Source organism: Anser brachyrhynchus (genome assembly GCF_964034855.1).
Source record: "Anser brachyrhynchus genome assembly, chromosome: 7".
In the NCBI taxonomy this organism is placed as follows: Eukaryota; Metazoa; Chordata; class Aves; order Anseriformes; family Anatidae; genus Anser; species Anser brachyrhynchus.
Window position 1 is genome coordinate 41,770,064 of NC_137701.1, and position 15,984 is coordinate 41,786,047.

The 15,984-nt window shown below is 39.7% G+C and overlaps 1 protein-coding gene across 6 annotated transcripts in view; it reads left to right on the forward strand.

Annotated features, from left to right (window-relative positions):
- TANC1 (tetratricopeptide repeat, ankyrin repeat and coiled-coil containing 1) overlaps window positions 1–15,984 on the forward strand; it is a gene marked incomplete at its 3' end in the record, with an annotated part of 95,227 nt that overhangs the window by 1,668 nt on the left and 77,575 nt on the right. Inside the window, exon 1 of one of the 6 annotated variants that reach the window (XM_080600007.1) lies at window positions 7,375–8,716. The exons of the other annotated variants lie outside the window; for them this stretch is intronic. Of the gene's footprint in view, window positions 1–7,374; window positions 8,717–15,984 lie in introns of those variants that run through there. 6 annotated transcript variants of the gene reach the window in all.

Genomic DNA, 15,984 nt, shown 5'->3' on the forward strand with positions numbered 1-15,984 from the left:
CTGCAAATTGAGACTTATAATCATGGCTTTAAACTTAAGATTTGTCTGTAGAGATGCTCTTTTCACTAAATACTAGTATTTCAAGCTCTGTCAGAAGCTAGATCTTCATGCTTTGTAGAAAGACAGAGGAAGGTCAGCTTTAGATTTCATGTATGGCTATGGTTTGAAAAGAATGGGGTCAGTTCGTGAAAAGAATGGGGTCAGTTCATGGCTTTTGGCTGCTTCCAGCTCCCTAAGCTATACGTGGGCCCTGGAGAGTTTATTTACCACAAAGCTGTGGCAACAGGAAAAGAAGAAAACTTATGGCCTTAGAAATGCATATGGCCTTATTTTTAAAAAATGTTTGTAGAGGCAGTGCTGTTATAAAACTGACTTTTAGATAATATGTAAGGTATAGTTTAACACATGGAGTGGGGAAAAAAAGAGCAAATATGAAAACAGTGCATGATCTTCCCAGTGCTTTTAGTTTTGTATTTAACAGTAGTTTTAAAAGTGCCTTTTAAAAAAAGTTTGTTTTGGTGGAGCCGTAAAGTCTCATCTTGTCCTGAAGGGAAGTAAGTAAAGGGGTTAGTTGCTCATAAATGCAAAATATCTGGTGCACAGCCTAATATTAATGTGTGAAATTCCTATCCTGTCTCTTATTACCTTCTCCTTTAAAATTATTTAGCATGACTGATTAAATTCTTTAGTATTTGTTGTATTTAGGATATTTTTATAAGGATGTCAGCACACTTACCTGATTAAAGGTACTTATCTAAGTATAAAATATACTGTAGAGATCTTGAGATGCTCCCTGTTCTGTTCTTAGCCTTGCCATCCACTGTCCTGAGGCCAGCACAACGTACCTTGCTGCTCGTGCAAAACGGAGACAGGTTGAAGTGTGGGGTCTGTTGCACAGTCTGAACCAGAATGCAGGTCTTCTGCCATCCGTTGTTGTGCTTCGGCAAAATACTGCGCCTCTGATCTCCTTATTGGAGTGAAAGTTTCCCGTTGCTTTTTGTTGTTGTTCTCCTCTTGGCTTCATAAGGAGACTAATCCCGCAGAGTTTGCCTTGTAGTTATTTCAGGCTTCTGTTCTGTGTAGGTGCTGAATAACTGTGTAGACGTCTTTTTCATCCATCCTTGTCAAGCGTGCATCTTGAAATATACGCAGTGTAGTTCTCAGTAGTGTAATGACTTCAACTTTTTAATGTCTTGTTTCTTCAGTCATGTTTTTTCTTTGTTTGTTTTTGTTTCCTCCCCTCCACTCACTGGTAGGAGGCGCACTAAGCCGTAGCCTTAAGCCATAAAGGCACTTTGGAACCAGAATATTAAATTTTGCAATATCTTAATATCTTGGCTTAAGTGCTCAGCCTCCCTGTATAATGTATGGAGATACTCCTGTACCTAAGTGATATTCGTGAGAGTCTGGAAGCAGGAGGCTGGGTAACACAAAGCCTCTGTTAGAGGTGTTTCTCCATTGCTGGGAGAGGAATTGACTGGGAGTAGTTGCTGGAATATGTGTTTTATTTCCTGAGATAGTGCCAAGTCCCAGTCAGCATTTCACTTCTTCTATCTTCTCTTCTCTGTCTGGAATAGTATTTTTTAGCTGGGATGTGGGTCTGAAAGCAGAAGTTCAGCTCAGCTGTTGGGTGAGATGCCTTGAAGATCAGCCAGGTGCCAGCGTCGAAGCATCTCCTTGCTGGTGTCCTGCTGCGTGGGAGGCCAGCACTGACGTGTGCGCAGAGCAGCGTGCTGGGCTGTGCAGCGTGCGCAGCTGGAGATACTCCCGGGGCCTTAACCATGGATCGGTTCAGCCATATCCTGAAGTTCTTTGCATTGCTGTTTACAGAAATTAAAATGTCTTTGAGGTCAAATCAAGAGCTCCTTTTAGCATTTGACACTGTTGAAGTTAGTAGCAATGCTCAACAAGTGACTGAGTAGGTCTGCTCTTCATTGATTTTTTTTTTTTAAATGTAATCTAAAGGTCAGATGAGACTTGAAAATTTCACTTAAACGTTTGACTTTTTCTCTAAATAACGTGTCAACAGGTATAGGGGTTGGGTTTTAATGTTTGCATGGTGACTCGTTTGGCGAAGCACTGCTTTGTGAAATACTTCCCAGGCGCTTCTGCAGTCCGGATGGTCAAAATCATTTGGGGAGCATGGCTGATCCTGAGAAACTTCTAGAGTGCCTTGGCAAATTCAGCTATATCTGGAAGTGTATGAAATTGGAAATCTAGGTGCAGCTTTTAGTTTTACTGATCTTAAATATCCCAGCCACAGAAGGTACAAAACTACAGACATGTGTTTTAAATCTTTCTCTGCTTTTTTTTTTTATCAGCTTCCTTAAATTCATGGTGCTGCTTTAAAGTTAGGACTCGTGAATTATCAGTAGATGGAGATTTTCATGTTTTAGATTTTTTTTCTGACACTAGTCTGTATTTCAGAGAAGTCTCCCTAGACTCCAGACCTGGCCTGTGATGCCTTCCTTGCCCTCTGATTAGTGATCCAAGTATTGCTCAAAGTCAACTTTTTTTTTCTTGTAATTATGCATCACATTCCAGCGTTGTAAGAAATAATGTATCAAAGAAGAGCATGCAAGGTGAGCGTGCAACACATACCCCCCTGCGTGGGAGGGGGAACAGTTACAGACGTGGCGGGGCTCGAGCAGTGCCCATGCTGGAGGATGTGCCGTGGAACAACGGCGGTGGGTGAATTCGTGACCCAAGTCAGTGGCTTTAATGCTGAACCCTTAACTTCGTTTCTTCCCCTTCCCTTCTGTGTGTTCCCCCTGTCTAGTTCAGACAAATCTTTAATTAACATATTCAAGAATTAGCGCGTTTGTAACAAAATCTGAAGACTTCCTAAGCAGTCTCTTTGGCGTAATCCTAGCTGCCACCATGGTTATTTTTCTAATGCAGAGAGCAAAGCATTCTTGGTCATGTTGAGAAGCCTTGGCTTATAGTTGAACTTCTGACTTCCTCTGTTAAGATCTTTCATTTTTACGTATATTTATAGAACTAGCAAATATTATCAGTGCTTGTGTTATCTGTATCTAGTAGCATATGAGGTGCAATTTCAGAAACGTGTGGGATGAAAAGGTGAGGGTTTGCTGCTTGTTTGCTGCGTATTTCATATATTTGGTAATTAATAGTTTTAAAAACAACAGTGTATGTGAAATGGCTGCTGCCTTGTATCCAGGTTGCATATATGGTCTGGGTGGTTGGTTTTTTGGGGGGGGTCGGGGTTGCTTTTTTGTGTGTGTGGTTTTCTTTTAGGGGGGAGGTTGATGGGTTGAGGTTAATTTTTATTTTTTTAAGACTTGATCATAGTCTTGGTTAAATCTAGATCCAGCGGGAGAGAAGCTGCAACTTGTTAGCAACACAGGAAACGCCCTCAAAGAAAGTTTTTGATGTGTACGTTAGTGCGTAAATGTGAACTCTGCAGCTACATGGCGGGAGGTGGGCAGTGGGGAGCCCTGTTCCACTGAAGCGTGGAATGGTTTTGCTTCTTTCAGTATTGTGTTAGCTTCTGGTGGAACTTTGCTGCTGTGTACTTAATTATATTTAAGTACTAATTATTAAGTATCTATGACTTGTCGAAAGCTGGTAGTTATGAGTCAAATTCAGAGCTGTTGCACTTAAAATAGCTGTGGTGTTTTAATTGCTGGAAGAGACAGACACCAGATTAAACTTTTTTTAAAACCAGCTTTGTTTCATCTGGAAAAATGTTAGAATTTGAGTAAAGACTACCTTTCTTCTTTCAGTCACTTAAAATGAAACTAATCAATTTCTTTCTTAACAGCTGTCCTTTCCTCTGAATCTCTGTTTCTCGCCAAACTTTAACAAGTTAGGGTTTGAACAACATGAAAGCAAGAATGAATAGAAGCAGAATATGACCTGTGACTTCTGAAACTTAAGTGAAATTTAAGTTGCTAGAGAGCTTAATGTGTGGATTGGTTCTTTTCTTTGTTACCGTGTGGGGGTTTGTTTCTTTTTTTTTTGGTTTTGAACAAGTCACAAAACATAAAAAAAAAAAAAAAAATTCTTAATGTGAATTTTGGAGGGGACTGTTTTTGTGGTTTACACCAGAAATGCCTTTGAGTTGAGTTGATCGTTAATGTGCTTCAGGGTCTATTTTACACTGGGCTGGATTCCCATTGAGGTCAGAAAGGGAGTTTTTTTGCTTAAGTAAGGACAGAGTTTCTGGATTTTTCTACAATATTTGCCTGAAACTGAAAGTTTCAAGAGGGAGGAATGTTACTGCCACAAACTATAGACATAGTTTTGCTATGACAAAGTAAAATCTTCAGCACTTTCCTAGTACTGATCTAGAATCTTTGTAGGCATGAAAGAATTACTTTGAAAAGTTTAAGAAACAATGAAAAGACATCGGGAAAATTTCCCTTTATCCTCAGTTAAATTATACTTGGCAAAAGTGGAATGGAATAGGAACATTGTGCCTCCTGGCATGATGTACCTGCCTACTGTCGTGATGTACTACCGAACTAGTGCCCAATTTCAGAGTTCTTGGGTATGCTTAAAACTCTGGGAAGGCAGAGCTGCTTAGTGTAGGGTTTTCACTTCTTCTGTGTCTAAGCTATTGCTTGCTTGTGCCACCATGGTGCATTACCAGATGTATTTTCTGTAAGTTTGCGGCAAGTCAATCAACGGGTGATGGAACGCTTCCTAAAAATAACTTTACACTCATTCAGTGAAACCAGGCGTGTTTTTGAAATCTTGGGGGGGGGGGGGTGGAATTAATAATGTGGTGTTTTATTTTTCCTGACCGATAATTCTGCACTTTATGACTAAAAGACAATGCAGAAAGGAGGGCAAAAGTGACTTTGTTATTTTGTTCTGTAGAGTTCAAAGTGCTGTAGAAGTCTGCACCAGAGGATTATGCCGCAAGATTTGTTAGAGGGGATTTTTCCTCCTGTGCCTGTACCACGTTCTCCCAGGGCTCTTGCAGCCTCTGCCGTAGCGCGTGCCACTGCAGCCGCGTCTGGGGCTTCTCGAGAGAGCTCCTGGTGTTGGCACAGCGTTCTCCTCAGGTGCGTTGTTTCACAGAGACCTGCTGGCTGTCTCTGAGACATCTAACAGCATCCCTCAATCTGCTAGAAATGACATGCTTCCTGTGTTTTTTATTTTCCTCCTATTTTCACCAGGTCTGCTAACAGGAAAACCAAATGCTTTCTTCCTTGGTGAGACTTGCTTGGTTGAGGGAGAGCTTTAAACGGTCCTTTTCCTTTCTTCAAGTCTTAGTTTTTACCAGGACAAATGATTTTTTTCTTTCCAGTTTCTCTTCTATCCACAGGGTTTCATGCTAAGTGAATTCTTGTTAACTTCAGTCTGCCGCTGTTGCATCTGTTGTCTTTGTAAATCAGTGAACTTGGTTCATTTGATTTAAATGGAATGCTTGCAGCCATCCCAGTAACTGGCCAAGGCAGAGCAGTATATACTCTCTTGGCAAACTTATGAAGGTTACATAGATCTACGATAGTAACGAATAATTAATTTTAAAGGATACAAGTTTGTATTGTTCCACTACTTAAACTCTAGTTGTGAAGATATTTTTTTGGGGGGGGGGGGTATGGGACTTGCCTGTGGAGGAAATGCTTCCTGACATTGGCGTTAGAGGCTCTTACTGGTGCTTGTCTATTTAATTACTGGAAGCAATGGGACAGCTGTAAAACCTTATATGGACTTGCCAGGTATTTCATATTTTTGGTAAGAGCGTGTACGATCTTGTCTACGCCAGGGAGTTATTGCAGAATAAGGCAGGGTGTGAATGTGAAGCACTTTTCACCTTGTATAGACAAGCCTTTAATTTTTCTTGCTGGAGCAAACTCTGGGATGTTTTACATATGTTTTTGTCCCTAGTTTGGGCTCTCTTGTGGCCTTACTGCTGACAAGGAATTACATCTAAAGCGTGTACCTCATGTGAGCTCATGCGAGCGGTTTCAGCAGTCTGCTTGTGTGAAGGGAGTACTCTCTCACAAGAAAGCCTCCAGTCTTCTTTCAATCCAGCATGTAAGTCCTTTGTGGTAGATACTGCTTCTCCTCAGTGTTCAAACAGGACTCGTTTTAACATTGTAACAAGGGCTGTTAATCCTACTGCATTATACATTAAAATAAAAAGTGCTTTAAGTGAAGAGGAATTGGCAAAACATGGATGTTTGAGTGTTTCCTTGTAGTTCGCGATACAGAGGAATGTCTGAGTGTTGCTCATAAAAGAGCATAACCAATTAATTCAAAACAGAAGATTTGCACTTCATAAGAGACAGAAAGGGTAGAATCCCAGGATTTGAGACAGGAAGCAGGGAGGGTAATATTTCTGCTTTGCCACATTCCTGTGGGCGAGATTTCAGGAGATAGCTGAGCCAACCTAGCAGTTTGTTGTGATTCAAAGGCGTGGTTCTCCTTCCTGCTGTACCTGCCGTGGGATCCTGCTTTTTCCGATGTCATCTCCGTGGCTCATCCGTCCCCTCAGTGCCGTTCAGAAAACACGAAGAAGGTTACCTTTCCTGCCAGTTAGCGTGTCGAATCACGTTATTGAGTGTTCAGACAGAACTGGCACAGTGCAGCAGGAATGTACAGCTGCCCTCTTTGGCCATCGTGTAAAGACTCACCTGTTATGACCTTCAACAAACTGTTTTTTGCTTCTCTGAAGTAAAACAAAAATAAGACTGCTACCCTCCTTGAAGGATGTTACAAAGCGTAATGTGCTAAAAGATACTGAAGACCAAGATAGTCGGGGGGAAGAGACGGTACATATAAATTCCTAAGATATATATTGATTCATGTATCTCCTGGATTCTGTAACTTAATGTCTAGTCTCTGTGCAGGCTCAAGAATATTAAATTAGCAAACTTGGGAATTTATCTTCTGTGTTACTGCTTTAGACTGTTTATTTTTATAATTTTATTTTAATTTATTTTGTTTTAATTTATTTTATCTTAGTGGAATTGTGCTATGTTTATGAGCCTTGCATTCATGTTTATTTCCTGGACTTAGGGTCACTTAGTTGTCTTGCCTTTTTTTTTTTTCACGTTTGTTAACAGATCCATTTAAGGCAGTTGCAGTTTCTGAAAGTAATAATCTTCTGAATTTCATTTCTAGTACAGTTTCTAAGTTTTCCTTGTATTATTTGCCCTGCTTGAGCAGGTGGGCTGGACCAGATGACCTCCAGAGGTCCCTTCCAGCCACAGCTACTCTGTGACTCTACCCTACCCAAAGAAGTCTTAGTGAGCGTCATTACTTTTGTCATTGTGTATTTCAAGTCATTGCACAGATACCATTCTACATCAGGTAACTGAGATTAGAAGTTATATATTCTAATGAAAACATCAAAATCTATGTGAAACAAGAGTAATATATTTTAAAAGTCACATTAAAACCTCCAAAAGTATTTACTTAATAATAGATAATGTTGATCACTATTTTTAGTCCTGTGAGGCAGGAAGTGTATAATGTGTCCTTTGTATGCACACTTTGGATGGAGCTTTGCATTTGTTTTCTGGCAAAAGTGAGTAGTTGAAATTCTCATCCATTTCAAGATCAGATATTTTACAATCAGGTTGCAGAAAACATGCTGTCCCAGAATTTCTGAGGGTAGCTGATATGGAGAGGAAAAAAAAATAGATCAGAACGTGCACCTGTATGGGACATAGATGTGCAAGATAAAGACAGACGTGTGGTGTTAGGAGAAAATTATTAATGAAACAGGAGAAAAGGGGCAATTTTTGCTTTTTGAAAGGAAGGAAAAGATGAAAATTCCAGGAAAAAGCAGAGAAAAAATTCTGAAAATAATCTGGTGGTGTGGATGAAGAATATAGGTGATCTGGAACTAGATACGATAAGGAATTGAAATGTAGAAAAAAGCTTTCAGTTGCATCAGCGCCATCTTACTGTCACATTAGCGTGGCTTTTTTCTAAATTTCAAACATACTGGATTCATTGCAAACTTGGAAAGTAGCTTTGGTAAGGAGAAAGCCACCTTTCCTGTATTCTGGGTGTAACACTAACTCTGACAGCAGAGATTTGTCCATTGCTGGGTTTATCAAAGGGATCTTTTATTGCAGTAGCTGGCCAGGGGTAGGTCAGCTCAGGGTCCCCCACTTCACACACGGCGTTTCGTGGGGCTCCGGGCCGGGAAGGAGGCAGGGGAGCGCGGCGGCCGTGTGGCCTGCAGAGCAGGCAGCTGCACCAGCAGGACGGCTGCCTGGCCCCTGGCCTCACCCAGCTGTGGCCGATGTCACCTCATTAATGCCATCAGCAGCTTGTGTGGTGTTGTTTCCGCAATGCATCAGTAGGAGAATCCAGGAATAGGCTTAGCTTTGGTTTCAGTATGTATGTGAAAGTTAAACGGCTGGCACATAAGAGAAACAATGATGTACCTGCTTGGAGAAACCGAAGGGAGTCGTGCCGCCATCTCCTCCACTTGTAGATTTGCTTCAGTCTTGTTTTCAAAGCACAAGTTGCTTGGGGGGCTGTTTGTAAACTACCTCAATTTTATTCCTCTTCTGAGAGATCTCAGCACCTGTAGGGGTCTGGCCAGCTGCCATGGCTGAAGCCTCTGAAAGGAATAGAAGTGTGGAGCGGTGACCGCTGGCGGGAAGCAGGTATCGGCACACTCAGTTCAGCAGTATTTCGGCTGGACCCTATCCTGTTGTTGCTGTGGATATGCTTTGCAATGGATATAAGAAATGATGGAAGAAGCCTTCATTTCTAGACAGTAAGCATATATTCTCATATGATGTCCTACGATGTTTTCCTCTAACTACATGCATCTAATCATATACTGCCAGCTTTCACCAGTGCCTGTTTTGGCTTGGTATCAAGCAATTTCATGTAGCAGTTGGAGGGAACTTGTCTTCCTTTTTTTAAAGGGTTCATCAGTGAGTCTGTTACAAATCTTTGGAGTTCAGTGATTTTTTTTTTTTTTTAACGTAAACAGTGGCACCACTGTCAGACCAGATGTGGCAGGTGGCATTTTAGGTATACAAAAACACTCCACTTCTAGAAGTGCGACTGAAGACAGTCACGCTGCTTGTTTATGTGTAGCGTGGCAGGAGAATCATGTCATTCAGTCTGGAGGTGCTTAATGTTATTTCTTTATTCGTGTTTTGCTTTGCTATTTGGTTATATGCAGCTTTGTAGACAAAAGAAATGAATATGAGAACTAGCATGTTTGTTGGACCACATGCTATCATAATTGTGTCCAGAAGAGCCCCGTGGAGTTAGATTGCTTTGAAGTCACTTTTTTGGGGGGCGGGGGGGCTGTGTGTCTATTGTCCAGATATCTAGAGTGCTGTTTTGAGAACTGCCTTAGCTTACCAGTGAAATTCTCAACACATTACTTATTTTGGCCAAGTCTAATTTTGGAAAAGATGGTCTCTGATTCTTTTTTTTTTTTTTTTTTAAAGATAAATGAGCTTGGTGGTTGGTGTTCTTTGTACTGAAAAAGAAAGTCAGATGTGACTGTTTAGAAGTGGCGCCTTTCCAAGTTCTGAGTTACAAATACACATCTTATATATGAAAAGACTCCATGGTAGCGCACACAGGCACATAGCTTGATAAGTTTATGTGGTATTTTTTCTATAGGATTTTTTATCTGCAGTATTTGACGAGTTGAAAATATGAAGCAAGTTGGAAGTGAAGCATAATAGCTTTATCTCCCTCACTGTTGGTTTATCCAGGTGTTTCCTTCCGATGAAGATATTCATTCCCTTTACATGGCATAACTTGTTTCCTCCCCTTGAAGTTTAAAATAGCTGAAACAGAGAAACAAAGTGCTATATATGCAAGCTGTAACGTAAAAGCCGCAGTAAACAAGCAGAGGGCTGATCACCTATATCAGCTGCAGTAGTTCATTTGTTAAGTTTATGGATTTTAATGATATTCATTATGCCTAGAAAAGTTAAATCATTAATATTAAACCTCGTTGGGTGGGCTTTTTAGTCTTCTCAATAGACATGAGGGAAACGCAGCCCTTGGCTACTCACCCAGTGACTGGAGAACTTCTCCATTCTTCCTGGGGATGCTGAGTAGAGATGGCATGACTTTAACCAAAATGAATTTCGGTTAAGCCAGTTCTGTCCTGGGTAATGATAGTAGACAGATCTTGTGTATACTAGCTGATGAGGAAGCACTGACTGCCTTAAAGGAATGTCCTGTACCAAAATTTGATAAGAATTCAACTGGCATGACGTCATTTTGCTGTCACCTAAATCAAATTTGGTTTCTTCTTCCTACAAAGGAGAGTTGGATATTGTCTGCAAACAATTGCAGCTACAGAAGACAGCTATGTGAGTTTTTTGAAGTGTAATGACTCCAAATGCCAGGCAGTGCTTCTGAATCAGCTGGTAGGAATCTATTGCCATGCAGAAGTGAAATGGGACATCACTGGGCTGAGAATTTTTGGGTGATGAAGACTTTCTTCTGCTGCTTCCCCCACCTTATTTTCTAGACCGTGGTGATTCCTTAATAGTACTTGTAGCTTAATATGAAGAGAGAATGTTAGTTAAATACACTTGTGAAGGCTAACCTTTGCAGGCTTTTTTAAGAAATTGGGGGACCCACATCTGTTCTAATGGGTATACTGGAAACTGCATGATGCATGGATAGTCCAGAGAAGATAGTCTGTTCGAATGTTGGAGTCAAGTGATGTAGATACCCATGACAGATCTGTCCCCATCTCTGCTTTGCTAGATCAAGCCTCTCCTCAGTTTTGCAGGTCATGAAACAATGTCTGGAATTGCAACAGTGTGGAGGAGGCGGGTTTAAACTGATACAGTGTGGAAGGTGATTTTTGCCTGCTAAGTTGTTTGAACTGCAGCCTGTATAATGTAAGATGGATACGTTCTGCATTGGATTTACTTTTTGCTGTTTGAAGTGAATGGCTGTGTTGTTTTACAGGCAGATTGTTGATATTCATTTGGAAGTTAGGGCAGTATCTAGGACAGTTGAGAAACTGGAAGCACGTTTTGTTTCCATGCTCTTAATCTTCTGTTCTTTCTGGAGGAAAAGGTGCTGTCATAAAGTAAGCATATGGCTGTTCTGTAAAATAAGACTGGACTAGGATGAGTTGGGTCAAGATTTTAGCATGATTTTTAGAATCGTAGAATGATTTGGTATGGAAGGGACTTGTGACTTCTAAGAACTTTGTCTTCCTTTCATTTTCTGTGTACTGTTAAAGCTGAAATGGCAGTTTCTGACCTAGTTTTCATCTAGTTTTAAGCTTCTGATTTTTTGCTGATGTAGTGTGTGCAGGGTGTCTCTTCTGCCAGATGGAAAGCGATGAGTTCTTTCTTGCCTAGCGTTTTGACCTTCTCGTAATTAAAGTAGGGGCTTTGTCACGTTTTCAGTGTTTGACATGGTAGGATGGAGAAAGATAGGATGAAAGTGGCTATTATGACAATAGGAAGAAAAAAAAATCTATGGTTATATTTAATTTTTACTTCTTTGCTCATTCCTGCCCAAGCGTAAGCTGTTTGTGACATCCACTTGTTCCTAGGATTGCTGGCTGGGATTCTTGTACTGGTGTTTCCTCAAGACTTAATATTTTTTTTAACCTTGTGACCTTATTTCTGTCTGGAACACCTCTTCAGGTAGTGGCTTTCCACTTAGAGGAGGGCCATATTTTTCATCTTATCTTTTAACTTTTTTATTGAGGTAAGTATTATTGCTGAAGGCAAGCAGCAGGGAGTCTTTTTCCTCTTATCCACCCTTCATTATTCTACTTGCTCCACACGCCCCCACCTTCGTCTTACCCCGAAGCAAAAACTTACTTTGCTGAATGATCTGTGTATACTGATCTGTCTTGGAAGGCTGGAGGAAAGGAAAGATAATTCATTAAATTTAGAAATAAAAGGCAGTGGGATGATATAGAGGGTAATTTACTTCTGTGGAACGTAACGATACAATTTAAGGGAGAAAACAGCCTGATGAAAGCGGAATTAGTCTAAATGAGATGAGACTAAGAGCACAGTGATCTTTTGATCAATGCCTTTGAAGAAACCGGCAGTATCTTGAAAATGACAAGAGCTTGGAGGTGAGGTTCGGAAGGAGGCTTAAATAGCAAGGTTAAATTTGGTAAATTCAGTAGGGAGGAGAAGCAGGGTTTTTTTTTTTTTTTGCTTGTTTCTGTTTGTTAAGTCATAACTGAAGAAAGACAAAATTCTGTAGGAAATTGTAGATGGTTATGGTCTTGGTATTTTCTATGGAGAGCTTGACAGAGTGGGAAGGAAAAAGGAAAAATAAATTTATCTATAACTAGTATGTGGTCACATAGATATATATTTTTATTATTTTATTTTTTATTTTCTATGTGAGAAACAGCTGGTGAGCCTTAAAATCTTACAGCTCCTTTGTTGGGAACCAGTGCTCTTTATCCCAGCAGTAGACAGGCAAATGAGCTATCCAATGGTTTTTCATCCACATCATTGCCGAATCTTTCAGGTTAGTTTAAACAGGTGCTTATGACATTGGAAGTTAATATATATTACTTTGTCAGTACTTTTCATCTACTTCAGTGCAAGATCAGTTTCTTCAGTGCTTGAGGATAGTAATGCATTGCTGGGGAACAGTAATCTTTTAAACTGGTAATTTCTGTAGTATCTGGCACCTGACCAAGAATTTTTGGACAGCAGTCAAGTGACGAGACCACATTTTCCCCTGTGGTCACAGTCCTTAGAGACCCTGGCCGAAACAACCAACAGTAGGGTAAATTAGTAGCGTAGCAGAAAAGTGAGTGATTGCAGGATGGGGTAGGTATGTTGATGAAATCTGGGAAGTCAAATCTAAAACCAAACTGGTGGGAAGTAATCTACTGCAAATGCACATTCTAATAGCTAACATGACGGTGAGGATGTTTTTCTCACGCTTCCTCATCTTTCACCTCTTTCATTGTATGTTAATAGTGCTTCAGGGTGCAGTTCTGCTATTTAGCAACACATTGGAAACCTCAGAAACCTCTGTGTCCTTTTGAGTCTCCTACTAAACTGAGGCACAGCTTTCAGAGGTGTCAGATAAGTCAGGGGGGATGCGGAATATCTCATAGAGGATAATAATAATTAGGATGTTGAGTGAGCAACAAGTGAAACAAGTGCAGTATAGTGTGTCAGCTTTGTATCTGTATTGATCTTCCTGCATGAGAAATATCTAAAAAAAAATAATAATAAATAAATAAAAAGAAATGTCATATTGGTTTAGGGTTTCACAGAAAAATCGTTCAATAATACCTGGTTTACTTCAGTGAGTTTGTTTAGTTTTGGCTAAAAGCAACCTGTTAGAAACATTTTTATGCTACTTTACAAGCTTTTTCAGAGACAGACTTCTTCAGCGTATCTGTCATTTTCATTCATACATTTGAGTAATAATAACCCAAATATAGCTCATTAGAGGTTGTGCCTTAAAAAAGACAAGCAAAACCCACTATTCTCTTCTTATCAAATGTTCCTGTTCATTCTTGATTTGGGGGTCTTGTGGATCTGCAAATACACACTGTTTATTATAAAAATGTTAAATACTGATGTCTCAATGTAATTGTTTTAAAGATTTTTACGTACTGTCTTGTCTTGATTTCTGTTACATCACTAACATCTTGCTGCTTTAAGTGATTTTTGTTTTCTTCCTCACTGAAAAATGCAGTTAAGCTAATGGAATTTGAGTTTGCCAGAAAAGGGAAATGTTTAAACTCTGTGTGTAACAAATGATATTCTGACTGCATTTAAAGGCAAAACAGCACTGTCACTAAATTAAGTTTTCTGTAAACCTTAAGATGGAATCTGGATACTTGTACTAAACACACTTTTTCCAATACATCTTGTTTTGAAGTACACATTTAATAAATCCTATGCTGAGAAGTGTAAAGTACTAAGTACTGTTTCGCAAATTGCAGAATGACTAAGATGTTTCACCCTTTACTTCTTTGCAAATACATGCTAACTGTTTTTCAGGATTTAAATATGGAGAGACTGAGCAGCGTGAGCTTGGGAAGTAGGTAAATGTGGAGTTTGTGGGTACTAGCTCTGGTGGTTACGTACTGTGTAGGATCAGTTTATTTGTCCTCTTCAGACATGATGAACTCTTGTGGATAGATCTTTGAAAATAACCCACTATATGCAAGCTATATGAGACATGTATGCCACAAATCATTAAAGGAAGTGCAACAAAAGCTATTAATCTTTTTGATGCTGATGTTAGTAACTGCTAGTAGTAATTATACTTGCAAAATATTTTCCTGTGAAGAAGTTTCTGAGTTTTAAGAGATAATTGCAAACAGTGAAAATGTGGAGGAACTTTTTCTGTCTTTTTGCTTTTCAAGGGGTATATTGCCTAGGTTGTGAAGTACGTAATTTATAAAAGATTAGGAATGAAGTTAACAGTATCCATCTACTCCTTACATAACTTAGCATTTCTATTTTATACACCTGATCCTGTTTTGGAATCCCTCATTTAGAAAAAAAAAGATTATGCAAGTTCTTAAATCAAGGGACTTTCTACCCCTTCCCTTCATGCTCTGAGTATGAGGCAATTGTATGAAGTATCTTGTGTATCCCAAAGATGCACGGTGGGATTGGGGGGGGAGGGCAGTACCCGTTTTAATACATTCAACATGAGCTCAGGTGGGAGATCCATTTTTTTTAAGCAGCTAATATTATTTTTGATTGCATAAGCGAAAGAGTGTTGGGGTATCTTCCTACTTATGTGACATTACTAGTAGCATCTCTTGGATAATGAGTCCACATCTGGTATTTGTTTTTAAGAGACCCTCAAGAAGGAGTGAGGGCCATGCATTTTCATGTTAAAAATGCACTGAAGCCTCACCTGATCACCTAACTCAGGAGGTTTAGTTGACTTCTGTTAATAAGCTCCTGCTTGGGAAGGTTCTGACAATCAAAGTCACTTTTCAAACCAGCAGGCAAAAGGGTTGTGAGATCTAATAGTCAGGAGTCAGACAAGGCATACTTACAAATAGAGGACGGTGCTTACCCAGCAGGGGGGGAGCGTAACAAGTGGCCTGGAGGTTGTGAATGAAGTCTTTGTCATACACGAGCCTGTGCGGGAGTCTCTTTTTCAAGATTCTGTGGTCTTTTTGTGCAGGAGGACAAACTTCAACTGTTAGATAAATGAGCTAGTGACAGATGTAAATTATTTGCCCCTTACCTAAATGCTAACAGTATGTGAAGTTAGTCAAAGTAAAGACCTAACAAATGTGATGAAAAGAGTGATGTCTATTAATAGAAAAGGTCGCTTCAACTGCACGTGTTGGATTTAGAGCAACTGTATGCCATGGCAGCTGTGCAGCTCAATGGAAGCAGTGGCCTTGATGCATGATGTGATGTAAACCTTGAGAGGGTTAATCCATGCAGACTTCTTTCATGTGGCGATTACGTCGTTTGCTAGAAGACAACACCAGAAGTAGCCAGGTATTAAAGCTAGTTTGATATGGATAAGCAAGATGCAGTTGCAGTTATTTCTAAACCTAGCTAGTTGTCTGTTTCTCCAGGTGGGAGAAGGGTTATTTAGTGTTTCTGTACCTATTCTTAATTAGGAGTAACGATTGCTGTACATAAAACTTCAAATAAGTGGTAATATTAAAATCACAAATAAGCTGTTCGTATTTTTAATACACATTAAACATATGCTTTTTATTTTCCATTTTCTTGTTCATATTTTCACTTTTGTCTTTTTTTTTGATTAAGAGTATATTAGCAAGGGAGGAAAATTTGCTGGAAATGTTCGTTGGTTTTTTTTTTGTTTGCTTGTTAGACTATAGGAGGAACACATGTATACATCTTTATTCAAGATAGAGGATATTAAATAACTTACTATTTTGGAGAAAAACTAAAGCTTTAAAGCTCCTGGCCATCTGTGTGGAAAGGGTGGTATCTAAGTGAAGGTTTTCGTGAAATGGTTTCAAGGGTCTCTGCTTTCTTATTATTATAGTGACAAGTATTTCTAACGCTCCTAGAGATCAGATGAATTGGAGAAGACCAA